Consider the following 26,958-nt stretch of genomic DNA (forward strand, 5'->3'; position numbering starts at 1 on the left):
TCAGTGGGAGAACAGTGCATTGAGACAGGCCCTTTCCCTGCATGTGTCCCTCTCTACTGTTTCCAATAAATCTCAGAAAAAACATTCTCTGAATTTACGTTGAGGAGACGATCCCTTAAGCACTAAAATGGCACTCCCTCTGGGAAAGGGAAACACCTGCCTTAGGTGAGATGGGAGTTGTGCCTAAAATTCATTCGTTCAGTCGTATTTATTGAGAACTTACTGTGTGCAGAGATGTACAAGCGCTCAGGAGAGTCTTGTCTTATGCTGTGGAGTCATCTCCAACCCATAGTAACTCCAAGGACACATCTCTCCCAGAACGCCCCACTCTCCAACTGCAATTGTTCTGGTAGAGTATTCCTAGAGTTCTCTTGGTAAAAATACAGAAGTGCTTTACCACTGTCTTCTTCCGCACAGTAAATTTGAGTCTCCACCCTCCTCTCTCTCCCATGCTGCTGCTGCCCAGCACAAGTGAGTTTTGACTTGTAGCAGATCGCCTGCCACTCACTAGCCACAGTCTAAGCCAAGGATGGAATGGATATGCCTCCGCTTGCCTCTCCCTCCCGTAGCCGAGACTGGTTGAGAGGCAGCATGGCATAATGGAGAGAGCATGGACCTGGGAGTCAGAGGTCATGGGTTCTAATCCTGGATCTTCCACTTGTCTGCTGCGTGACCTTGGGCAAATCACTTCACTTCTCTGTGCCTCAGTTACCTTATTTGTAAAATGGGGATTGAGACTGTGAGCTCTATTCTGTTCTAAGCAGTGATGAGATGCAAGATAATAGGGTTGGGTCCTAAACAGAGCTCACAGTCTTAATCCTCATTTTACAGATGAGGGAACTGAGCCACAGAGAAGGGAAGTGACTTGCCCAAGGTCACACAGTGGATAAGTGCTGGGATTGTAACCCATGATCTTCTGAATCCTGGGCCCAGTCTCTATCCATTGGACCATGCATTAGAAGAGTGGAATGTGCGGGCTGCGTTGTAGTAGGAGAATAGCGAGGTGAGGTAGGAGGGGGCAAGGTGGTGGACTGCTTTAAAGCCAATGGTGGGGAGTTTTTATTGGATGTGGAGTTGGATGTGTAGACACTGGAGTTTCTTGAGGAGCAGGGTGACATATCATTAATGTTTTTGTAGAAAAATGATCCAGGGAGCAGAGTGAAGTATGGACTGGAATGTGGGGAGAGACAGGAGACCGGGAGGTTAGCAAGGAGGCTGATGCATTAATCCAGACAGGATAGAATGAGAGATTGCATTAACATGGTAGCAGTTTGGATGGAGAGGAAAGGGCAATTTTAGTGATGTTGCGAAGGTGGTACCGGCAGAATTAATGATGGATTGACTATGTGGGTTGAATGAGAGAAAGGAGTCAAGGATAATGTCAAGGTTACGGGCCTGTGAGACAAAAAGGATGGTGGTGCCATCTACAGTGATGGGAAAGTCGGGAGGAGGACAGAGTGTGGGTGGGAAGATAAGAGTTCTGTTTTGGAAATGTTAAGTTGGAGGTGATGGGAGGACATCCAAGTAGAGATGTCCTGAAGGCAGGAGGAAATGCAAGACTGGCGTGTGGGAGAGAGATCAGGGCTGGAGATGTAAATTTGGGAATCATCCACATAGAGGTGATAGTTGAAGCCATGGGAGTGAATAAGTTCTCCAAGGGAGTAGGAGTAGATGGAGAATAGAAAGGGACCCAGAAATGAACCTTGAGAGACACCCCCAGTTAGCGTGTGGGAGGCAGAGGAGGAGGCTGTGAAGGAGACTGAGAATGAATGGCAAGAGAGATAAAAGAAGAATCAGGAGAGAATAGTGAAGCCAAGGTTGGATAATGTTTCCAGGAGAAGGGGGTGGTCCACAATGTTGAAGGCAGCTGAGAGGTCGAGGAGGATTAAGTTGGAGTAGAGGCCGCTGGATTTGGCAAGAAGCAGATCATCGGTGGCCTTTGAGAGGGCAGTGTCTGTGGAGTGAAGGGGACGGAAGCCAGATTGAGCAGGGGGTTCAAGGAGGGAACTGGAGGAGAGGAACTTGACCCAGGGGATGTAGACAACTCTTTCAAGGAGTTTGGAGAGGAATGATAGGAGAGAGATGGGGTGATAACTGGAGGGAGCCATGGGGTCAAGAGAGAGTTATTTTTAGCATAAGGGAGACCTGGGCAAGTTTGAAAGCTGTCGGGAAGAAGCCATTGGAGAGCAAACAGTTGAAGATGGCTGTTAGGGAGGGAGCAAGAATTTTGATAAGGTGTGAAGGACCGGGGTTGGATGTGCAGATGGAGGCGGTGGCTCTTCAGAGGAGACAGGAGAACTCCTCTAAAGATTCTACTGGCAAGGATGGGAGATTGGAAGAGGAGGCCGAAAGGGAGAGGGACTGAGGAGGGGCAGGGGCAATTTTCGGGAGCTCACACCTGATAGTGTCAATTTTCTTAATAAAGTAGGTGGCCGGGTCACTGGGGACAGTGATGAGGGGTTGGGAGAGCAGGGGGTCTGAGGAGGGTGTTAAATGTCTGGAACAACTGGCGAGGGCAATGGCCAAGGGTATCAATGAGGGTGGAGAAATAGTTTTTCCGGAAAGAGGAGAAGGCAGATAAAGCATACAAAGATAAGCTTGAAGTGGATAGAGTCGGCTTGATAGTTGGGGCTGGAGGACAAGAGCAAAGGAGGGGGACTGTGCAGGTGATCCAGGGCCGTGGGTTAAAGGTACGTGATCGATGAAGGGATAGGGAAGCTAGGTCACACTGCTTCCCAGACTGGCTGAAGGCAGGATTGTTAATTGTCCCACCTTATGCCTGCCGGATGGCAGGGCAGAAGCCCACAAGTGTGATTTCTCTACCCAAAGAGATCCTCCCTCCACCACCAGATCATACCAACCCTCCCCTTTTATCCAAAAACTGCTCCGGACTCAGCTTCCCAAGGAGAAACCTAGCTCCAACTTCCCAAACATTTCAGCAACCCTCAGAGATTTGGTGTACATGTGTACTGCTGACCAGTGTAGGTTTGGGACTGAAACTGTGCCTTTTTTATATTCAACTATTTTCAGTTGTCAGGTTCCCCCTGCCACTTTGATTGTAAACGCCTCAAGGGCAAGGCTCTATCTTCTTTTTATAATTCTCCACAGAGCTCGATCAACTGCTTAGCCGAAATGCTTCTGTGAATGCATAAAGCTTGATCAATTAATAATGTGAGCTCCTCGAGGGAGGGAGCCGTACCTTTCACTTCTGATTATATTCTCCCAAGCCCCTGGATGCTAACGGCTGGCATCCAGTAATCACAAATAGTTCTCATGTAATCCAGGGGTTGCACTAGTAATACTAATAATAATAATGGTAGTATTTAAGTGCTTACTGTGTGCCAGGCACTCTACTAAGCGATGGGGTGAAGACAAGCACAGTCCCTGTCCCACATGGGGCTCACAATCTCAATCCCCATTTTACAGATGAGGTAACTGAGGCTCGGAGAAGTGAAGTGACTTGCCCAAAGTCACACAGCAGACAGACTCACAGCAGCTGGGATTCAAAGACCTTTATTAAGGAATACCTTTCTTACAGTCCTCTTCCCAGGTGTGGGCTCACCCACCCACATGAACACCCACCCATTTTCACACACATCATTCCCCCACACACACACCTCCGACACAGACCCATGTACTTGCCTCCCCAGACATACGCACACCCACGCAAACCCATGCACATCATGCCCTCACACAGACATGCCCACATATGCCCATTCACGTGTCCCCACACTCAAAAGCACATCCACCCATGCAGTCACGCACATAACAAATACAACCATATAGACACACATGCACAGCTCATTATTCTGACACCTTCATGCCAAGAATCCAAACAGGCTCCTATCAGCAGACAAAAGTTATGTAGTTCTCTAATAGTTTTCTAGCCAAAATGTGTAATGAAATCATAGGGCAGAACTGAGGATACAGAGTGATGATTGACCAAATAACTTTTTATTATGCAGCAGAAGTATTTGTAGGTGAGAGAATTTGAGATGAAGAAAACTCACCTAAAGTGTCCGCTAGGAACCTTTGCCCATTATGAAGTAGAGTGAACTCTTGGGCCTGAAATGAGGGGTGGCAAAGGCTCCTTATTTGTGTACCCTGTATGATGTTACATTAACTAATGGTGACAAATTGCCCTGGATCCAGAGTGCCCTGTGACCCGGCAAAAGGGAGTGACCTCTCCCCGATGTCCAGCCATCACCTGTTCCCTTGACTCGCACGCTCCCTTCAGCACCCCCTGGCCCTGCACCAGCCGACTGCTGGTCCACCCCTACCTCTGGCCATGGCGACATTTCATGAGTCTCTGTTTTGTGGGATGATGTCAGTTTCAACCTCTTCTGGCATTGGATAAATGCAAAACTGTAGCTGGCATGGGAAGGGCACGCTATCTGTGCTAAGATGCATTTTAGTACTCCAATTAATTAATCTAAAATGAGAAACAAGAAACCTGGTAACTCCATTTTACTTCCACCTAACAATTTGGGTTAAGCTTATGAGAACGGGCCCCAGGAGAATTTGGCCTACGGCTTCCATTAGCATCACAGAGTTACACGTTTCGTGCTTTGAAAATGACAGGAAAAATGTTCTCTGGCTAATTTATGATCAGGCTAGTGCTAAACCTGGCCCTTTCTGATGGAGTGTACAGACAGCCTTATTGCTATTCCTGCCTATTGATTTGTTCACTTATGGAGGAGAGACAGAAGCTATTTCTCATTCATTCATTCAATCGTATTTACTAAGCACTTACTGTGTGCAAACCAGTGTACTAAGCACTTGGGAAAGTACAATACAGCAATAAAGAGTGACAATTCCTGCCCACAATGAGCTCACAGCCTGGAGGAGGGGAGACAGACATCAATACAAATCAACAGACATCAATATAAATGAATAAAATTACAGATATATATCTGTATATATATTCATATATATACATGAGTGCTATGGGGTAGGGAGGGAGGGGAACTGCAAAGGGAGCAAGTTAGGGTGACATAGAAGGGAGTGGGGGATCAGGAAAAGTGGGGCTTTGTCTTGGGAAGGCCTCTTGGAGGAGATGTGTCTTCAGTAAGGCTTTGGGAGGGGTGAGAGTGATTGTCTGGAGGATTTGAGGATGGAGGTCTTTCCAGGCCAGTGGTAGGATGTGGGCAAGGGGTCGGTGGCGAGACAGGCGAGAACGAGGCACAGTGAGGAGGTTAGCAGCAGAGGAGCGGAGTGTGCAGGCTGGGGTGTAGAAGGAGCGAAATGAGGTGAGGTAGGTGGGGGCAAGGTGATGGAGTGCTTTAAAGATGTCAGTCAGATGTTTCCCTTCCAGAATACTAATTAACACACCTTCTACCACCACGGATACCCTGAGTTCTGATTAAGACACTGAGAGGGTTATAAAGAAAGAAGAATCCCACACCAGGCCAGAAGCTCCTTCAGGGCAGTGATCATGTCTCCTAATTCTATTCTACTCTCCCCAAAACTTGGTTCAGTGCTCTGCAAATAGTAGGTGCTCAATAAATACTACTGATTAGTTGATCGATTGACTGATTGACCCATGCTCTGCCCTAATCTAAAGTGTGGTCTATTGGAAACAGCATAAAAAGTGAAGAAATCATTTTTATTAACTACCTTCTGTGTCCAAGCTCTCCTTCATTCTTCCTTCTTCTCAAACTAATCTACTCATTGTGTCACATTCTTTGCTTCCAGCCTCTGATAATAATAATCATAATAATGGGTATTTGTTTAGTGCTTCCTACGTTCCAGACATTGTACTAAGCCCTGGGTAGATGCTAGATAATCAGGTTGGACACAGTCCGTGTCCCACGTGGGGTTCACAGTCTCAACCCCCATTTTACAGATGAGGAAACTGAAGCGCAGAGAAGTTAAATGACTTGCCCGAGGACACACCACAGACAAATGGCAGAGCGAGGATTAGAACCCAGGTCCTCTGACTCCCAGGCCCATGCTCTTTCTACAAGGCCATGCTACCTTACTCCCGTCCCTCCTCTTGTCTGGAACATTCTCCAACTTCAAGACCTCAGCTCTCCCCTCCTTCAAAGTCTGTCTGAAATCTCACATCCTATATTTATCCAGGAGGCCATCCCCAGTTTATTTTTCTTCTCTCCAGGGCATGTCTCCCAACACCCACCTAAGCACTTCCAGATCAACTTTGTTCTTAGGCACTCACACCCACCCATAGCTCTTCTGTGAGCTCCTTGTGAGCAGGGAATGTGACTACCAACTCTATTATATTTTGCTCTCTCGAGCACTTAGTACAGTGCTCTGCACACAGTAAGGGCTCAATAAATTGATTGATTGACCTACATATCCTTCAGTTTCATCAGTTATTTATATATCCATTTTCTTATCTCTTTTTTGGTCTGAAAACTATTCTGCTTGGGGCCCAGAGAAGTTAAGTGACTTTCCCAGAGAAACAGTGTGGCCTAGTGGAAAGAGCATGGGCCTGGCAGTCAGGAGCCCTGGGTTCTAATCCCGACTCTGCCACTTGTGTGCTGTATGATTTTGGGTAAATCCCTTAATTCTCTATGTCTCAGTTTCCTTATCTGCAAAATGGGTTTCAGTCCCTATTCTCCCTCCTACTTAGGCTGCCAGGCACACGGGGAACCTGATTTTTTGTATCTCCCCCAGCACTTAGTATAGTGTTTGGCACATAGTGAGTGTTTAACAAATACCACAATTAAGAGGTATTAACTCCCTCTTGCTGGAATTGTACCTTCCTACATATGTGAATGGAAGAAAACCGAGCACACTGACCCAACTGCCCCCCTTTACACCCCAAGGCCCTGTCACTGCAAGTTTCCAGTTTCTGAATCATGAAGGTCACCAAACATTCAGATTAGACAAATTTGAATTCCCCTAAAGGACCTGCATCCAATCAATCAATCACATTCAGAGTGTGCAGAGCACTATACTAAGAGCTTGGAAGAGTGTGTTATCACTGAGGTAGTAGACGTGTTCCCTACCCTCAAGGAACCTAGAGTCTAGAGGGGATCCTTGGTTGCCTCTGGGGTGTGAGCTCCTTTCAGAGTCACATGCTGTCAGGTATGGATCCCTGTAGGAACATCAATTAAACCTCCCTATCTGAACCCACCTGCCTGTAAGATCCTGAAGGAATTCTCTCTATCATGTTCTTTCAAGCCCAGTGCTCCACACCAAATGTTCAGTCAGTGCTATTGATGGACTGCTCAGCTCTTTCACAACATATTAGAGAGCAAAATCCCCTCAAAGACCCCTATCTTTTTTTTTTCTTTTCTCATCACTCCCCTTCCTCTCCGGTAAATCTGTCATGGGCCTATTTTTCATGATTGTTTCTCAACCCTTTTGGACCTATCAATCAAGCAATCCTATATAATGAGCGCTTACCATGTATAGAGCACTGTATTAAGGCCTTGGGGGAGATCCTTCTAACTTCCCTAACAGTTCCCTATAAAATTCTTAACTCACCCTCTAATTCCTCCCTTCCATTATGGAATTCTCATCCACAGATTTTTCCTTAAACTGAGGTCCCTTTAACTCCACCTACATCGTACCGGGGTGCCAGAATTTATCTGAAATATGGATTATTTTTTCTCTTGCCCATCCTAAGGCAATACGGTGAGATCAATCAGTCAGTTGTATTTATTGAGTGCTTAATGTGGGCAGAGCACTGAATTAACTGCTTGGGAGAGTACACTGTAACAGAGTGGGTAAACACATTCCCTGCCCCATTTCTTTGCTGAAGGCACTACACTTAGTTTAAATGGATTATATATTGGATTATATATTGGATTATATATATATAATATATATATATTGGATTATATATTATTGCAATATTTTTAAATGGCATTTGTAAACCAGTTATTTGTCAGGCACTGTACTAAGCGCTGGGGTAGATACACGCTAATCAGGTTGGACCCAATCTATGTTCCACCTGGGGCTCACGATCTTAATCCCCTTTTTAAAGATAAGGTGACTGAGGGCCTGAGAAGTTAAGTGACTTACCCAAGGTCACACAACAGACAGGTGGCGGAGCCAGGACTAGAACCTGGTCCTTTTGACTCCCAGGCCCATGCTCTATCCACTAGGCCATGCTGCTTCTCAGTGTCTCTATATCCCAGACGATCGTTAAAAGACCCGAATTCTCTTAGTTCTCTGCAGACGGTAGGCACTCGATAAATACGATTGATTGATTGCCAAGGATGAGCCCGTCATCTGGGGTTTCTGTAGGTAGCCAATCGTTTGCAGTGATAACTGAATCCCATAGGGGGAGAAAGGTCCAAACGTTTCAGCACTCCTGATTGCGGGGAGACAGGGATGTTCGTTTTTAGAGAACCGAACTCTGTCCTGTTAGTTAAAACGCTAACGGGAAATGTCTATGGCTACGGACCGGGATGTCAGTTCCCTCGAGTTGGTGAGCAACCACCCTGAAGTTGAAACAAGGATAAAACGGTATATCTCCACAGGCCATTCTGCAAAACAAGCTCCAGCTGGGGGGGGGGGGGGGGGGGGGAGGGTTTGTGTGTGTGTGTGTGTGTGTGTGTGTGCGCGCGCGCTCCCTTAACTCTGCCAGCTTTGAGTTTTGAGACTTATTTTCCGGTTTCCCCGCAAAAGGAAATGACTCTAGGAGGAGGATTCCAGTCTGCTCTGCGGGGCAGACAATCTGTCCAGCTGGGCACTCTTCAGTCAGTCAATCATATTTTGTTCAGCACTTACTGTGTGCAGAGCACTGTACTAAGTGCTAGGGAAAGGGCCATCTAACAGACACATTCCCTGCCCACAGTGAGTTTACGGTCTAGGGGGGGAGGCAGGCATTGATATATATAAATAAAATTACAGATATGTACATAAATGCTGTGGGGGGGAGACGGAGGATGAATTATCTTAGCTCCAAAGCGGTAGCTGCCCTGCTTTTTATTCCCTTGGGCCCGTGAAGGCTGCTGCAGAGACGGAAGCCCCTTTTTCAGAGTCAGAAGATTGGTCTGCCCCATAGGGAAAAGTTCTGGAAGGTTCCAGTCACCTCATTTTGGCCCAGAGGAAAGGCTGCATCTACAAGCCACTGACTGGGCTCACGAGCGCCTGCCTGTATCTAACAAAAGGAGGTTCGGCCTCATAGTTCTTGTTTTCCACAGGCAGTTCAACCACAGTGCGACAGGCTCACGTCCGGATGAGGCTTCAGCACCATCATGGGTCTGGGCCGTCGGGTTCTGGGGAACGTGAAAGTCCAGTTGGAAGGCCACAGTCAGGGATCCACGAGGACAGCAGAGAAGCCAAGGGGAAAGCCTCACGCTGGATGCTTGGGCTGCCTCTTCCCTCAGTGGGATGGCATCAGGGAGGCTGGTCTTGGCCTGCAGGTGCCGGTCTGAGATTCTGCAGGAATTTGGAAGGATGTATTTCGGAGCCTTTGGAGAATTAGATCAGGAAGGCTCTGCTGAAGCATCTTCTGATTCCCTCCCAGTCCCAGAAGGGTGTCTGTCACCAGCCCCCTTTGAGGTTACCGGCCAGGAAGTGATTTTGCATCCCCTGCTGCAGTTCCGGGTTAGTTTAAGGGAAGGGAAAGTGAGCCCGATCCTGCCGCTTTAGCTTTTCTGGAAATATACATTTTTTTTAAATGGTATTTGCTAAGTGCTTACTATGTTCCAGGCACTGTACGTATGCGCTGGGGTAGATACTAGCTAATCAGGTTGGATACAGTCCATGTACCACATGGGACTCACAGTCTTCATCCCCGTTTTTTTCAGATGAGGTAACTGAGGCACAGAGAAGTGAAGTAACTTAATAATAATGACCATAAGTATTGTTACTGAAGCACCTCCCTTCTCTCTTTCTACCGCCCACCCCGCACGCTCCGCTCCTCTGCCACTCAACTACTCACCGTCCCCCGTTCACGCCTATCCCGCCGTCGACCTCTGGCCCACGTCCTCCCGCTGTCCTGGAACGCCCTCCCTCCTCACCCCCGCCAAACTCTCTTCCCCTCTTCAAAGCCCTACTGAGAGCTCACCTCCTCCAAGAGGCCTTCCCAGGCTGAGCTTCCCCTTTACCCTCTGCTCCTTCTGCTCCTTCCCCCTTCCCCCTTCACCTCCCCTCAGCTAAGCCCCCTTTCCCTCTGCTCCTCCCCCTCTCCCTTCACCTCCCCTCAGCACTGTGCTCCTTTGTATCTATTTTTACTACCCTATTTATTTGGTTAATGAGGTGCCCATCCCCTTGATTCTATTTATCGTGTTGATGATGTCTTGTTTTTGTCCATCTGTCTCCCCCGATTAGACTGTAAGCCTGTCATTGGGCAGGGATTATCTCTATCTGTTGCCGAGTTGTATATTCCAAGCACTTAGTACAGTGCTCTACACATAGTAAGCGCTCAATAAATACTATTGAATGAATGAATATTTGTTAAACACTTACTATGTGCCAGACACTGCTCTGAGTACTGAAGTAGATATAAGATAGGGCTCACATAGGGCTCACAGTCTAAAGCCCTATTTTGTGGATGCGGGAATGGAGGGATGGAGAAGTTAAGTGACTTGCCCAAGGCCATACAGCAGACAAGTGGAAGAGCTGGGACTAGAGTTCAGGTCCTTCTGACTCCCAGGGCCATTCCCTGCCTACTAGGCCACGCTGCTTCTCCCTCGGTTTTACGTAGTGTTATTATTGCCAAAGCACTCTCATATTAATTAGTTCATTTCTCCCTATCACTCCCCCCGCTCCTCTGTCACTAGTGCCAGCTATTCTGCTACAGAAATGGCAAGAATCCCACCATCTTTTAACTCGAAAATTTCAACCCCTTACAGTCTAACTCAGAGGATTCTGGTTAGTGTCCACAGAGTATCCTAGTCATCCATGCTCAGGAGGTAGGAAAGAGTGGACATAACTGTTCCTGTTTTACAGATTTTACAGATTTTAAACACTGAGCTACCTAATGTAACAGTCAATCAACAGAACAGCCTGGAAGAGAAAGGATTATCATTAGTATTACCACCATTATTATTATCATATTTGTTAAGCACTCACATACCAAGTGCTGTTCTAAGTACTGGGTTAGAATCAAGTTAATGACGTTGGACCCAGTCTCTGACCCACATGGGGCTCACAGTCTAGAAGAGAGGGAGACAGGTTTAAAAAAACCCCCCAATTTTACAGAGGGAACTATGGCACAAAGAAGTTGAGTGATTTGCCCAAGGTCACACAGTGGACAAGTGGCAGAGCCAGCATTAGAACCCAGTTCCTTCTGACTCCCAGGCCGGTACTCTATCCACTAGGCCACGCACTACTTCTGAAGTGACGTCCCTAAAGTCACACAGCAGTCCAGTGACAGAATCGGGATAGATGAGGTAACTGAGGCACAGAGAAGTTAAGTGACTTGTCCAAGGTCACACAGTTGACAAGTGGTGGAGCCGGGACTGGGACCCGGGTCCTTCTGACTCCCAGGCCCGAGCTCTACTCACTAGGCCGTGATGCTTCTCCCAAACTATCAAATATACAAGAGGCGTCAGATGCGGAATTTCCATGCTGTGCTAATAATATCATGGTAATTGCAGTATTTGTTAAGCACTCACTGTGTGCCAAGCACTGTACTAAACACCGGGGTAGATACGTTAATCACCATCCCCCACCCTCACCATGCTCACAGTTTGTCTGCTCCCTGACTCAGTTCAGGGATTGGGGCGCCCAAGATGAGCCTCTGAATTCTCCTTTGCTTCTCTTGAAAAGAGGGTTATCACTCCAATTTTAAAAGCTTCAAGAGAAGAGCATGCTTCAATTCAGAGTTCAGAGTGGTTCCCCAGGAACTTGCAGACCCAAATAATAATAATAATAATAATAATTGTGATATTTCTTAAGCACTTACTATGTTCCAGGCACAGTACTAAGTGCTGGGATGGATAGAAGAAAATCGGGTTGGACACAGTCCCACTCCTGCATGAAGCTCACAGTCTTAATCCCCATTTTACAGATGAGGGAACTGAGGCACGGAGAAATTAAATGATTTGCCCAAGGTCACCGAGCAGCTACATGGCAGAACCGTAATTAGAACCCAGGTCCTTCTGACTCCCAGGTCTATGTTTGAGTCACTAGGCCATGCTGTTTTTCAGGTGAAGAGTTAAATGTTCACCCAGGTCATCTCACCCACCCAGTAAGTGTCAGTCAGCCTGAAATGAATGGATTGCAGCTGCAACAGAATCTTGATGCCCATTAACTTCCCCAGTATCCTCGGTCCTTACCATCCTAGGGTCCCCACAGCCCAGCTCCCATTTTTCCATGAAAAACAATCACCTCCTAAAAGCAGAACTCTCATCATGGGAATTCCCCTTTCAGGTTTCATTCTTCCCACTCATTTCAAAAGGATGACATTTCTTCTAAGTCTCCAGGCAGAAATATGAATCTTTCCAGGCCGCTCTTAGAGAACCAGGAATCTGCTGCAGTCCTGGCAGTGCGTAAATAGACGATGGATGGATAATCGTGGATGGGGGTGCGACTTGCATAACAGGCATTTGGTTGGCTTATGAATTTGTCTGGACCTCCTAGCAAATCCACCAATCCTGAGGTCAAGCAGTTGAACCAGCAGGATGCCTCCTGCCCAGCCATACGAATAATGTTTCTTAGAGCAAAATAGGCCAACCTGTCACGGAACCAAATAAACAAACATGAATTGGGAAGAGGTGGGCTTCCGTGGGAGGTGGGCTTAGCGCCATCCGGCAATAAGACTTGCTGTCCTCCTTAAAATCTCCTCTTCAATCATTCAGCCAATCAATTGCATCTATGGATCACTTACTGTGTTCATCGTTTGGGAGAGTGCAATATAACAGAATTGGCAGATGCATTCCCTGCCCACAGTGAGCTCACAGTCTAGAGGGGGAGAGGAAGGAAGGAAGGAAAAGAAATAACAGACGTGTACATAAGTGCTGTGGGAGGGAGGATGAATAAAGGGGGCAAATCGGGGTGATGCAAAAGGGAGTGGGAAGAGAGGAAATGAGGGCTTAGTCGAGGAAGGCCTCTTAAAGGAGATAGGCTTTCATTAAGGCTTTGAAGGTGGGGAGAGTACTTGTCTGTCGGATAGAAGAGGGAGGGCATTCCAGACCAGAGGCAGGATGTGGGCGAAAGGTCAGCGACAAGATAGACGAGATCGAAGAACAGTGAGTAGGTTGGCATTAGAGGAGCAAAGCGTACGGATCGGTTTGTAGTAGGAGGGTAGCCAGGTGAGGTAGGACGGGGCAAGGGGATTGAGTGCTTTAAAACCGATGGTGAGGAGTTTTCATTTCTGCAAGCAACCTGTGCGTCCGGTCAATTCAGTTCATTCATTCATTGATTCATTCAATACTATTTACTGAGTGCATACTATGTGCAGAGCACTGTACTAAGCATTTCGGTTGTACAATTTGGCAACAGATAGAGACAATCCCTGCCCAATAACGGGCTCACAGTCTAAATGGCGGAGCAAAACAGAACAAAGCAAAACAAAACAATATCATCAAGATAGATAGAATCATAAAGATATACACATCATTAACAAAATACATAAGGTAATAATATATACAAATATGCACAGTGCTGAGGGGAGGGGAAGGGAGAAGAGCAGAGGGCAGGAGGGGAGGAGGAGCAGAGGGAAGGGGGGCTCAGTCTGGTAAAGCCTCCTGGAGGAGGTGAGCTCTCAGTAGTAGTACTCTAAAATACTCCTAATCTTAGAAGCTTTAAAACCAACTTCATGATCATACATACCATTTTTAACATTATGGAGAGACTATGGATAGAGAAGAAAGAAGGGAGAAAAACGTAAAAAGAAAATTGATGAAGAATAATTACACGGAGAATTAACCATTCCTTTTCTGAAGGAGTCGGTTTAAGATTCCTGTGGTAGTAATCTTAACTTTGTTATATCTTCTAATTTATCGATTTTTGCAATTGCACGTTGGCTTTCCCCCCAGTTCCCACCTGACCTAGTCAGGAAACACTCTCCACAGCTCTTCACTTCCCCATGATAATGTCTGGCATGGAAGATTTCCCTCTGGTGATAGACAATGTCTCCACCATTTAGACTGTGAGCCCGTTATTGGGCAGGGATTGTCTCTGTTGCCGAATTGTACAACCCAAGCGCTTAGTACAGTTCTGGTGATGGGAATTCTGCTTCATTCCCAGAAAGTCACCACACAGGGAAAGTAGCCTTTAGGCCAGACCAACGCTTAGGGTAGCCAATCATCCCATTTCATACTGGACTGTCCAGTTTGCAACTGGTAAATCCTGTCTCAGTGTTGGGAGGTAGGAGGAAGGCACATAATGGAATGTCCAGTGTCATGTGTTGCTACTGACTATTGTAACAGGATTTCTGGCGCAAGCTGAAAGTACCATAAGATGATAATAATGACTGCAATAGTAATAATAATAATGATAATTGTGGAATTTGGTAAAGACTCTTTATGAGCTAAGCACCGGGCTCGGTATTGGATTGATACAATACTATTAAGCCAGGCACCAGGATGTGCTTGAGACTTGAAAAATCTGAACATAGAGGACAAAATGTGATTTTCAGTGGTGGCGGGCTGGGGAGAGGGGGCACCGTCTGGATAATTTGCAAGAGAAGGCTCAGGCTCTGTCTCCCACATCCTTCCTGTTTTGTTTTGTTTTTTCGGTGAAGTCTCGGGTTTGAAGTTTACTTCGATTTGACGGGCAGGAACCTCTCTAAATATCTGCCTGGTCCCTCCGGCCTTTGTCCCTGCTGGCCCGCACCATTCCATTTCTCCCCAGAGCAGGACAGACAATAGCGATCGTGTCATCTTTCCTCTGCCACCTATTTGCTGGAGTCCAAGGACTGTTGAACTGTTATCTTCTCCTGCTCTTTGACTAACTGTCAGGCTGCCTCAGTTGGGCAATCGAAGGTTTCTGATGCAAGAGCAATAGGAAACCAGTCTGACTCAGCAGGGATCAGACCCAGCCTTCTCCGCTACCCTCTCCTTTTCCTGGTCTGTTGAACCACAAAAGACTTCAAAGTTGAGGGGTTTGCTCCCTTTAGTCAGGGTGCCCCAGAGGGTGCTCGGCTTGATCCGGGACTGGTCCGGCCTCTGCACAATCCCCACAGCATTTTGCTTCAGCAGGAGAAGACCCGTGTCCAAAGTTTAGAAACATAGCTATCAATCACATACTGACCTGGATGATGAGAGACTTTGAAAACGCTTGAATCTGCGATTTTCCTCTCTGCCTGCTCTCTCCCTGAGAGATCAGTAGAACATTTGCCTGGGGGTCAGGAAGATCTGAGTTCTAACCCCGGCTCCGCCACTTGTCTGCTATGTGACCTTGGGTGGGTCATTTCACTTCTCTGGGCCTTTACCTCATCTGTAAAATGGGGATTAAGACTGTGGGCCCAATGTGGGACCAGGACTGTGAGCCCAATGTGGGACCGGACTGTGTCCAACCCAATTTACCTTGTATCTACCCCAGTGCTTGGTACTCTGTTCCTGGCGAATATTTATCGTTTTATTATCATCTTTAGTATTTTCTGGAAACTGGAGCCCCATTTAATAAATACAGCTATTACTATTACCGATGCTTCCTCAACTACAGAGGAAAGGTTACCTTGAATCACGAGTCCAGGAACCTGCAGACTTGAAGTAAAGGATCAATTTCATGCAGCAGTCAAGGAAACTGTGATGGCTTATTCTACTTGCCTTTCACTTGCTCAATTCTTCCCCTGGTATTTAAATAAAAGACAGGCTAAAACACAAGACCCAAAGGTAGAGTTAAAGAACGGTTTCAGGTGAGAGAGATGTGTACTTTCCCAAATGCTTAGTACAGTACTCTGCACACAGTAAGCGCTCAGTAAGTATGATTGATTGATTGTACAGCAGAATCCCTGGGGGTTTTATTTAAATCTTCATTAATGTTCTAGAAGGGGGAGTGAGCAATGAGTAAGCAGCAGTTTTGCCTAGTGGAACGAGCACAGACCTGGGAAGCAGAAGGTTCTGGGTTCTAATCCCAGCTCTGTCGCATGTCTGCAGTGTCATCTTGGACAAGTCACTTAACTTTCCTGTTGCTCCATATCCTCATCTGTGAAATAGGGATTAAATCCTATTTCTTCCTCTTAGACTGTGAACCTCTAGTAGGAGAGAGACAGTGTATGATAGTACTATATCTATCCCTGTGCTTATCACATGGTAAAATGCTTAAAAATACCTCAATTTTTATGATTGCTATTCATTCATTCATTCAATAGTATTTATTGAGCGCTTACTATGTGCAATATGTACTATGTACTGTACAGTACTATGTACTGTACTAAGCGCTTGGAATGTACAAGTCGGTAACAGATAGAGACAGTCCCTGCCCTTTGACGGGCTTACGGTCTAATCGGGGGAGACGGACAGACAAGTACAATAGCAGTAAATAGAATCAAGGAGATGAACATCTCGTCAAAACAATAGCAGATAAATAGATTGTTATTATAATGCCATGGGCAGCGCTGGTCAGCTTTAGTGAAATAAAGATGAAGAAGATGTCGAAAGGTCAGTCAGGAAATGGAGAAGCTTCCATATGAGTATGAAGTCAGTGAGTTGGGACTTCTCTAGGGAAGCAGAGTAATCGTGTCACATAATGGCTTTGTGACTTTGGACAATTCCCTTAACCAACCTTTCCATTCCTCAGTTCCCTCATCTGCAAAATAGGGATCCGACACTTATTCTCCCCTCCCCGAAGGCTGTGAGCCTCATGTGGGACCCGATTCTCTTGTATAATGATGATGATAATAATAATAATTCTGGTATTTGTTAAGCACTTACTAAGTGCCAGGCACTGTACTGAGTGCTGGGATGGCTACAAGCAAATCGGGTTGGACACAGTCCCTGTACCACATGGGGCTCATGGTCTAAATCCCCATTTTACAGTCGAGGTAACTGATGCCTAGAGAAGTGAAGTGACTTGCCCGGGGTCACACAGCAGAATTAGTCCTTCTGACTCCCAGGCTTGTGCTCTAACCACTAAGCCACGCTGCTTCTCTGTATGTAGGTACAGAGTGTGCATAAGTGCTGTGGGGTTGAGGGTGGATTGAATGTCAAGTGCTTAAAGGATGCATATCCAAGTGCATAGACGATGCCAAAGGCCAGCACCCTCCACCCATCTTCAGCTACCTGGTCCTCCTGCGGTCAGCATGGAGCACCAGCGCTGGCCCCGAATATGGCCAGCAATCCCGAACAGGCCACTGGACAGACCCACCACGTGCCTGCTGAGGCAGAGAGGAGGCGCTTTTGTGACTTCAAGATGGCCCCAGGTGATCATCCAGGACTGGAATCAGGGCAGACGGCTTAAGCAGATGAGCTGAGTCGACCAGCACCCATTTTCTTTCTGGCCCCGTCTGGGAAACCCCGTCATTCCCATTGGAGGAGAGCCCTGCTAAATCTCTTTCAGTTTCTTCATTTCATTTTGAGGACATTTGTCTCTGTTTTCCACTGGAACACACCAGCCATGTGGCCTGAAAACTCCTGTTCAGATTAAATTATTACCACAGCTCTGTGCCAGAAAGATGAGTTATCCAGACCAGGGTGAAGCCAGAGGAAAGATTTTCAATATTACATATAGAAATACATCAACTCCCTACTTGAAACACCAGACCTAGAGCTAAAGCTAGATTTGATTCGGTGACCTAAGTTATTTGCAACGCTGCTGCGGAATCTATAATCTTTCAATCCCTACTTCCTCTCTCTGCCCTTTCTACTGCTTCTAAAGGAGGACTGACTGTCAGTCAGTCAAGTTAATCATATTTATTGAGAGTTTACTGTGTGCAGAGCAGCGTACTGAGCGTTTGGGAGAGTACAGAATAATATTTCAGACATATTATCCATCCACGGTTTGGCTTTAAATAAGGAAGGGTTTAATCTGGAGGCAGACAGCCACACTTCCAGTATCTAGACCACTCCATGACATTTGTTGGTGGTGAATTCATTCTTGTGTGAGGTTGTGGCCGACAAGAGAGACGTTTCTCACCTTGCTCTTCCGCCTTGCCCAAAGTGGATAGACAGGGAATGTCCATCACAGTCCTTCTGCCATTGTTTCCTAGTTCTCATCTAGTTATAATGATAATAATAGTACTAAGTGCTTGCTATGTATCAAGTACTGTTCTAAGCGCTGGGGTAGTAACAAGCTAATCAGTTTGGACACAATCCCTGTCCCACGTGGGGTCTTATAGTCTTAATCCCCATTTTGCGGATGAGGCAACGGAGGCCCGGAGCAGTGAAGCGACTAGCCCAAAGTCTCACGGCAGCCTAGCGGAGGAACCAGGATTCGAACCTAGGTCCTTTTGACTCTCAGGTCCATGCTCTATCCATTAGGCCATGATGCTTCACTTCATCTGAACCCTAGCGTCCTTTTCTACAGCTCTGGTAACCGAAAAGGAGCCATTTCCCTCTTCTAAGAGGACTGGGTTGATGGCTTATCTGTCGCTTTTCTTCAAGACAGTGTAGGGATTTTAATTTGTCGGTTTCTCATTAGCGGTGTGCAATCGTAGTAAACGCTGAACCCACGCCATCCACTGCTGACAGTCGTAAATGTCGTCAGCCACTGATCCTTAGACCACTTCTTCTTCTCCTGGAGAGTGAAGTCACTTGCCTCAACCTCCCGGGGCGGCATCTCGACCCTATCCTTTCCTCGGCATGTTCAGGACCCTCACCCTCCCTTTTTTATGGTATTTGTTTCCAGGTACTGTACTGTGTCGGGGTAGACACTAGCAACGTGGCTCAGTGGAAACAGCGTGGACTCGGGAGTCAGAGCTCATGGGTTCTAATCCTGGTTCCGCCACTTGTCAGCTTGGTGACTTTGGGCAAGTCACTTCACTTATCTGTGCCTCGGTTACCTCATCTGTAAAATGGGGATTAAGACTGTGAGCCCCACGTGGGACAAACTGATCACCGTGTATCTATCTCCCCCAGGACTTAGAACAGTGCTTCGCACACAGCAAGCGCTTAACAAATGTCATCATTATTATTATTATTATTATTATTAGTTAATTGGGTTGGACACAGTTTATGTCCCGCAGTCTAAATCCCCATTTTAGAGAAGAGGTAACTGGCGCACAGAGAAGTTAAGTGATTTGCTTAAGGTCACATAGCATACAAATGATGGAGCAGGGATTAGAACTGGGACTTCTGACTCCCAGGACCATACTCTATCCACTAGACCATGCTGCTTCCCTCCACTTCCCCATTCTTTGGTTGATTTTCTCGGAGCATGGGGTCTGGGAGCGGCCTTCTGGGAGGAAATCCATGTGGCTTGCCAGTAATAAGTGCTCCCCTTATTCAACCCCCCTCCCAGCCCCACAACATTGATGCACATATCTAATAATAATAATGATGTCGGTATTCGTTAAGCGCTTACTATGTGCCGAGCACTGTTCTAAGCGCTGCGGTAGACACAGGGGAATCAGGTTGCCCCACGTGGGGCTCACAGTCTTAATCCCCATATTTCAGATGAGGTAACTGAGGCCCAGAGAAGTGAAGTGACTTGTCCAAGGTCACAAAGCAGACAAGTGACCGAGCCAGTATGAGAACCCATGACGCTTGGCTCTCAGACCTGTGCTCTATCCACTAAGCCTTGCTGCTTCCCCTGTAAACAAATCGGGTTGGACACAGTCTCTGTCCCATATGGGGCTCACCGTCTTCTTAATCCCCATTTTACAGATGAGACAACTGAGGCTTAGGTCACACAGCAGACAAGTGGTGGAGTCAGCATCAGAACCCAAGAGTTTCTGACTTCCAGGCCCGTAGGCTACCCATTAGGCTGTGGTGCTTCTAGCAAGCTGTCTCCAGCCTTGGGGGTTTCGCGGCTTTGGAGTCAGAGGTCATGAGTTCGAATCCCAGCTCTGTCACTTGTCAGCTGTGTGACTGTGGGCAAGTCACTTAACTTCTCTGTGCCTCAGTTCCCTCATCCGTAAAATGGGGATTAAGACTGTGAGCCCCACGTGGGACATCCTGATTCCCCTGTGTCTACCCCAGCGCTTAGAACAGTGCTCGGCACATAATAAGCGCTTAACAAATACCAACATTATTATTATTAGAGCGCCCGGCCCTTACTAGTAGCTCAGACCCTCCATCCTGGTTTAGGCACAGCCAACACTTTCAAGCTGAGTTGGTGGGTAAGACTTGAAGGGGATGGGACCATTCCAAGCAAAATCCACCAAGCCGACCTGTCGCAAGTCAGCTTGGGGGCGTGGTGGGGGCGGATGCAGGGCAGAGCTCACATGGGAAGCTTGGCAGCTCCTCTCGACTGTAAGCTCACTGTGGGCAGGGAATGTGTCCATTTATTGTTCTGTTTTACTCTCCCAAGCGCCTAGTACAGTGCTCCTCACACAGTAGGAGCTCAATAAATACGACTGACTGACTGACTGTGCTCAAGTCTCCTTGGGAAAGCCTTGCTCTGTAGGGAAGCCTTGTCTCCCCCTTTTAGAGGGTGAGCCTCTTGTTGCGCAGGGATTGTCTCTATCTGTTGCCGAATTGTACATTCCAAGAGCTTAGTACATTGACCTGCACCCAGAAAGCGCTCAATAAATATGATTGGATGAATGAATGAATGAATGAATGAATGAATACATGCCTGGGCTTTCCTGGGTATTCCTCAATCCTTGATTTTAGACCGCGTTTTCGGGGACGCTCTGTTTAAAAGTTGGCAAACCACAGCCTCCTGGTAGTTCCTCTTCTACCTCCTCCTGTACGAGTTGAGCTACAAAATTTCTCTCCCTATTTAGCACCACAGGAAGGCAGTGGCAAAATAACTACTGCGCTGCCCCTGGAGCTGCATCAGCTCTCGGGTGCCTTTTTTCTAAGGGATCCTTCTGGTCTGCCCCTTCCTCCTAGTATCCCTCTCGGAGTCGCACCTGGAGACTTGCCAGTATTCTACCAGCCTCAGCTACTGGGAGGGAGAGTCAAGCAAAGGCCTACCCATTCCATTCCTAGCTTGGCCAGTGGCTAGCGAGTGGAAGGCGATCTGCTACGAGTCAAAACTCACCCGTGCTGGGCAGCAGTAGCATGAGAGAGAGTCGAGGGTGAAGACTCAAGTTTCCTGCGTGGAAGAAGGCAATGGTAAACCACTACTGTATTTTTACCAAGAAAACTCTATGGGTACACTACCAGTCGACTGTAGACGGAGAGTGGGTCGTTCTGGGAGAGACGGGTCCACGGGGTCGCTCTGAGTTGGAAACGACTCGACAGCATTAAGACGATACAATACTTCCTCCTTGTAGGTAAGTTTCCCGCTTCTACCTCTAGCCTTGCCCGCCGGGATTGACACAGGGTACACGACGGGGGTGCGTACTGCCTAACCTATAACTGACTGGACACGGTAAGTGAGTGACGGACCCGGGATTAGAACGCTTAGTCAGAGGACCGGGGTTTTAATCCCGACTCTGGCCCCTGTCTGCTGCGTGAGCTCGGGCAAGTCACTTCACTTCTCTGCATCTCAGTTACCTCATCTGTAAAATGGGGATTAAGACTGTGAGCCCCATGTGGGACAGGGACCGTGGCCAACCTGATTAGCTTGTATTTACCCCAGAGCTTATAAAAGTGCTTAGAATAGTGCTCGGCACATAGTAAGCACTTAACAACAATTATATTAAATAGCTAAATGCCTACATGCATTCAGAAATAAATGAATACGTAAATACATACATATATACATTCGTGCATACTTATATATTCACATAAATACCATTGATTGATTAATTGGATTACAGCCATCAATGCACCCTCTATTTGATCTTCCTTCACTTATTTGCAGGGGTTAATTTATTGTGATATTATAATCCGCCCTTTCTCAATGGTTACCCCTAACATAAGCCTCTTTCTTTGACTGGTCTCTGCGGACAGGCTCTGTAACTTTAATTTTAATTTAATTAAAGTTTTATTAGAAAAGAACAGAATGTGTCTGCAAAGTCTAAATTGATATCTGGTAGGGGTTTGGAGCCGGGGCCATCCCGCCGACGGGATGTGAAACATTATTCCTTCCTTCCTTCCTTCATTCAAATAATCATATTTATTGAGCGTTTACTGTGTGCAGAGCACTGTATTAAGTGCTTGGGAGAGCACAATACAACAATAAACAGACATATTCCCTGCCCACAACGAGCTTTTATAAAAATGTTATTAGAGAAGCAGAGAAGGTGTATCCTTCTCTGTTCCCAGCTCCATTGTCCCTGCTGAGGGAGGAGTTTGGATCCAGGACCGCCGCATCTCAGCAGAAAAGCTATTAAAATCCCCTCGTTCCCAGGTAATTGTGAGATCAGATTGAAACCTGGTCATGGGCAGGGAAGGATTCTACCAAGTCTACTATAGTGTACTGGCTCGAGCACTTAGTACAGTGCTCTGCATCAGGTAGACGCTCAATAAATAGCATCGATTGATTGAACAAAACTCTATTAAAATCCCCCCATTCCCAGATAATAGGGAGATCAGACTATAAGCTCTTCTTGGGTAGGAAATGTGTCTACCAACTGTGTTGTATCGTATTCTCTCAACCGCTTATACTCTCTGCACGCAGGAGTTGTTCAACAAATCACACTGATTGATTGATTGATTGACTGATTAATAAGAACTGGGTCACAGAGACTGAGAGATGGGAAGAATGTTTCTGAAAAATCAAAATCAGTGTCTTTCCTATCCTCAACTCCACTACCTCAGCTTCAGGAGGGGTTGGGAAATGGGGTGACGGCTTCTCCTTGCCTGCAGCCCCCCTTGGCTACTTGGGGTTCAGAGTCTCAAATGGGGACAGAGAGGCAGGGCCAGAAGGGGTAGAAGCCAGTATCAACAGCACGGGGAAATATAACCTTAATTTTTTTTTTTAATAATAATGTTGGTATTTGTTAAGCGCTTACTATGTGCAGAGCACTGTTCTAAGCGCTGGGGTAGATACAGGGTAATCAGGTTGTCCCCCGTGAGGCTCACAGTTAATCCCCATTTTCCAGATGAGGTAACTGAGGCACAGAGAAGTGAAGTGACTTGCCCACAGTCACACAGCTGACGAGTGGCAGAGCCGGGAGTCGAACCCGTGACCTCTGACTCCGAAGCCCAGGCTCTTTCCACTGTGCCACGTTTTTAATCGAAAGAATTCTGGTGACCACCTCCCCCCGGCCGGTCGTATCCACTGAGGGGGGATTCGTTTTCTATTTCAAGCGGAGGTCTCCGGCTCCATCCCATCCCCTCCCACAGCCTGAAGTTTGGCAGCTCTCCGCCACCAGCTGGAAGACAACCCCCCCCCTCCCTTTACCCCACTCCCACCTCCGGCTGCAGAGGCCCACCAGTGTTCTCCCTGCGATAGAGGTCGGCTCCAAGTTCATCCACACACCTTCCGTTTCAGAGGAAATCACCCTTGCTTCTGCAGACAGCCTAGGTTCCTTCCTTTCCAGCTTCACAGAAAGTCCCACCTCTCTCCTCCCACTGTCCTCTCTCCTCTTTTTCTTTCTCTTTCTCAGTCAAACTGTTGGATTTATTGGGTATCTATTGCTTGCGGAGCATTGTACTAAGCTCTTGGAAGGCTATAACAGCATTAGAAGACGTGACCCCCCCCCCAAGCTCTTACATAACTCTAATATTGATAATAGTCATGATAACGATAATAATAATCGAAGTGTGATTGCATCCTACCAAGAGAGACAGACTCTAAAATAATTTACCGATAGGAGAGAAGGGGAAAAGGAGATATTTAGATGAGTCACTGTTTAGGCAACAGTGTCTGTAAGATGGGTAACATAATTATAATAATAATTATGGTACATTAAGCACTTACTATGTGATAAGTACCGTTCTAAGCACTGTCCCAAGTCATTCGGGTTGGACATGTCATTTGGGTTGGAGTGGGGAGGGGAGGAGTTGGAGAAGAGTCAGTGGAGGCAGCAGGTGTATAACCCCAATATGATGATGATAGTACTTGTTAAGCGCTTATTATGTGCCAAGTACTGTTCTAAGCCCTGGGGTAGGTACAAGGTAATCAGATTGTCCCACGTGGGGCTCACAGTCTTAATCCTCACTTTACAGAGGAGGTAACTGAGGCACAGAGAAGTGTAGTATCTTGACCAAAGTCACACAGCAGACAAGTGGAGGGGCCAGGACTGGAACTCACGTCCTCTGACTCCTAAGCCCATGCTCTTCATTCATTCATTCATCCAATAGTATTTATTGAGCGCTTGCTATGTGCAGAGCACTGTACTAAGCGCTTGGGATGAACAAGTCGGCAACAGATAGAGACAGTCCCTGCCCTTCGACGGGCTTGCTCTTGCCACCAAGCCATGCTGCTTCTGAGGCGGTTGAGCAGGAATGGGAGCGAGAAGGTGGGAGGATAGCTGGAGGATGCAGTGGAATCCAGACAAAATATAGGAGCGAGGGAGGAGTGAGCCTGTTTGAAAGCAGAGGAAAAGGAGCTAACAGTGGCTGCACGAAGGTAGGAAATGGAGCAACAACTATCAATTAATCATTCGTATTTGCTGAGTGCTTTTATGGCTTGTGATGATGAGATCCAGTGTGCATCCAAGTTGGCGAGTGCATGAGGTGGGATGGAGCTGGAGGTTTGCAGATGGTCTTCTGATCTCTGTCATCTCCCATTGTTCCTTTTCCCTAGGAGTGAGAAGGTCATGGGTCCTAATCCCGACTCCGCCACTTGTCTGCTGTGTGACCTTGGCAAGTCACTTCACTTCTCTGGGCCTCAGTTCCCTCATCTGGAAAATGGAGATTAAGCCACTAAGCCATGCTGCTTCTCCCTTGAGCTGTCCTTTCCTTACTGTGGGCCTCCTTTTTCTCTTCAGTCCCAGGCCCGGGGCCTCCTGATGTTCTGCATTATTGTTTCTTCCTCCCCCCAACTCCCCTACAACCATTCCTTTCCAGCTGCTGCTGAGCCCTGGCCCCAGAGGACTGGCTGTTGGCTAAGTGGATAGAGCACGGGCCTGGGAGTCAGAAGGTCCTGGGTACGAATCCCGGCTCTGCTATCTGTCTGCTGTGTGACCTTGGGCAAGTCACTTCACTTCTCCAGGCCTCAATTCCCTCATCTGTAAAATGGGAATTGAGACTGTGAGCCCCACGCGGGACAGGCACCGCGTCCAAACCGATTTGCTTGTATCCACCCCAGTGCTTTGGATAGTGCCTGGCGCGTAGTAAACACTTAACAAATTGCCACAATTCTTATTATTCTCCCAAAAGTCAGCTTTATTAGGTGCCGTTTTAACTCTGGCAGGCTGCACTTTCCCCAGGGGTCTTCCTGCACAAAGCCAAGTTGCTGTGGAAACCTTATCATCAGGCCTCAGCCATCTTCCACTGCATCTTCTACAGGGTCAGGTTGAAATCTTCTTGGAGTCAGATTTACTGGGGAAATCCTTAAAGAGGCAGCCACGTGAAAGCGTTCCAGGAGCACAAAAACCCAATGATGCAGCAGCTTTTCGAAGTGCCTGGGACTTTCCTCTAAAGTCAGATGATTTCAAAACCTTGTTTCTTTCCTTTCATTTCCTTTCATTTCTGACCACAAAAACCAGATAAATACTCCTTTTAGGCTGCAGCCAAAGCTCCTTTCCTGGTCGACACTTGTGAGGGACAGGGGACGGTGGCCGGATGGAGTCCGTCTGGGCTAGAGGCCACGGAGGAACCCCAAGTCTTGAAGGTTGGGGCACCGGGGTGGGGCCTAGGTTTAGCAGGGGCTCTGAGCCAGTCTGTGATTTGGCTTCCCCAGTCCAGACTGGGGCGAGGCTGATGCTTCAGAGACCTGGGTTTTAATCCTGGCTCTGCCACTTATCTGTTTGATTTAGGAAAGACACTTCATTTCTCTATGCCTCAGTAACCTCATCTGTAAAATGGGGATTGAGACTGTGAACCTCACGTGGCTCAGGGACTCTGGCCAATCCGACAAACTTGTATCTAACCCAGCACTTTGAATAGTGCCTGGTACATAGTAAGCACTTAGTAAATACCATAAAAAAAGATCCTCATCAGAGGTTTAGTTGGGGAACTAAGAGAAGCAGCATAATAATAATAACTGTAGTATTTGTTAAGCGCTCACTATGTGCCAGGCACTGTACTAAGTGCTGGGGCGGATACAAGCAAATCGTGTTGGACGCAGTCCTGTCCCACATGGGGTCACAGTCTTTATCCCCATTTTCCCGATGAGGAAACTGAGGCCCAGAGAAGTGAAGTGGCTTGCCCAAGGTCACACAGCAGACAAGCAACAGAGCTGGGATTAGGACCCATGCCCTTCCGACTGCCAGGCCCGTGCTCTATCCACTACACCATGCTACTTCTCACGGCCTAGTGGAAAGAGTAGGCCCTGCCAAATGCTTGCTGTGTGACCTTGGGCAAGTCACCTAACTTCTCTGAGCTTCAGTTCTCCCTTTTCTCCCTCCTACCTAGACTCTGAGCCCCATGGGGACAGGGACTGGGTCCAAACTAATTCACTTGTCTCTATCTACCCCAGCACATAGAATAGTGTTTGACACATTGATAAGTGCTTGACAAATACCTTAAAAAAGAAACTGATAAGGTGATGAAGATCACTGAGGTATGAGCTGCCTTAAGCTCCTTGGAGGAAGATTCCACGTCAGTTCAGGAAGTTGTCTGCCATCCCAATCCCAATCACGGAATTGACTTTCTCCTGAGAAGCAGCATGGCCTAGTAGAAAAAGCACAAACTTGGGAATCACAGGACCCGGATGCCAATCCAGCTCTCCCACTTACCTACTGTGTGTCCTTGGGTAGCTCACCGAAATTCTCTGAGCCTCAGTTCCCTCATCTGTAAAGCAGGGATTCTAGGCCCGTTCTCCTTCCTACTTAGTGAGCTCATGTAGGACCTGATTACCTTGTATCTACCCCAACGCTTAGCACAGAGAAATAGATTTAACCTGAGGCCACGTCTGGTTCTCCCGAAGGGAGCAGAGATTTAATAATGTTAGTGTTTGTTAAGCGCTTACTATGTGCAGAGCACTGTTCTAAGCACGGGGGTAGATACAGGGTAATCAGCTTGTCCCACATGAAGCTCACAG

At 47.2% G+C, this 26,958-nt stretch overlaps 1 protein-coding gene and 1 non-coding gene across 12 annotated transcripts in view; both read left to right on the forward strand.

Moving 5' to 3' along the window:
• The window catches only part of SLC8A1 (solute carrier family 8 member A1), a 437,445-nt gene that overhangs the window by 10,385 nt on the left and 400,102 nt on the right, over positions 1-26,958 (forward strand). Inside the window, exon 1 of one of the 11 annotated variants that reach the window (XM_029081576.2) lies at positions 21,028-21,193. The exons of the other annotated variants lie outside the window; for them this stretch is intronic. The gene's annotated coding sequence lies outside the window, so the exon portion shown is untranslated. Of the gene's footprint in view, positions 1-21,027; positions 21,194-26,958 lie in introns of those variants that run through there. 11 annotated transcript variants of the gene reach the window in all.
• LOC114816435 lies at positions 20,810-20,948 on the forward strand. Its single transcript, XR_003764211.1, has one exon. It is a non-coding gene; the product is annotated as a small nucleolar RNA SNORA7 (small nucleolar RNA).

The sequence above is a fragment of the Ornithorhynchus anatinus genome, chromosome 1 (genome assembly GCF_004115215.2).
Source record: "Ornithorhynchus anatinus isolate Pmale09 chromosome 1, mOrnAna1.pri.v4, whole genome shotgun sequence".
Classification (NCBI taxonomy): domain Eukaryota; kingdom Metazoa; phylum Chordata; class Mammalia; order Monotremata; family Ornithorhynchidae; genus Ornithorhynchus; species Ornithorhynchus anatinus.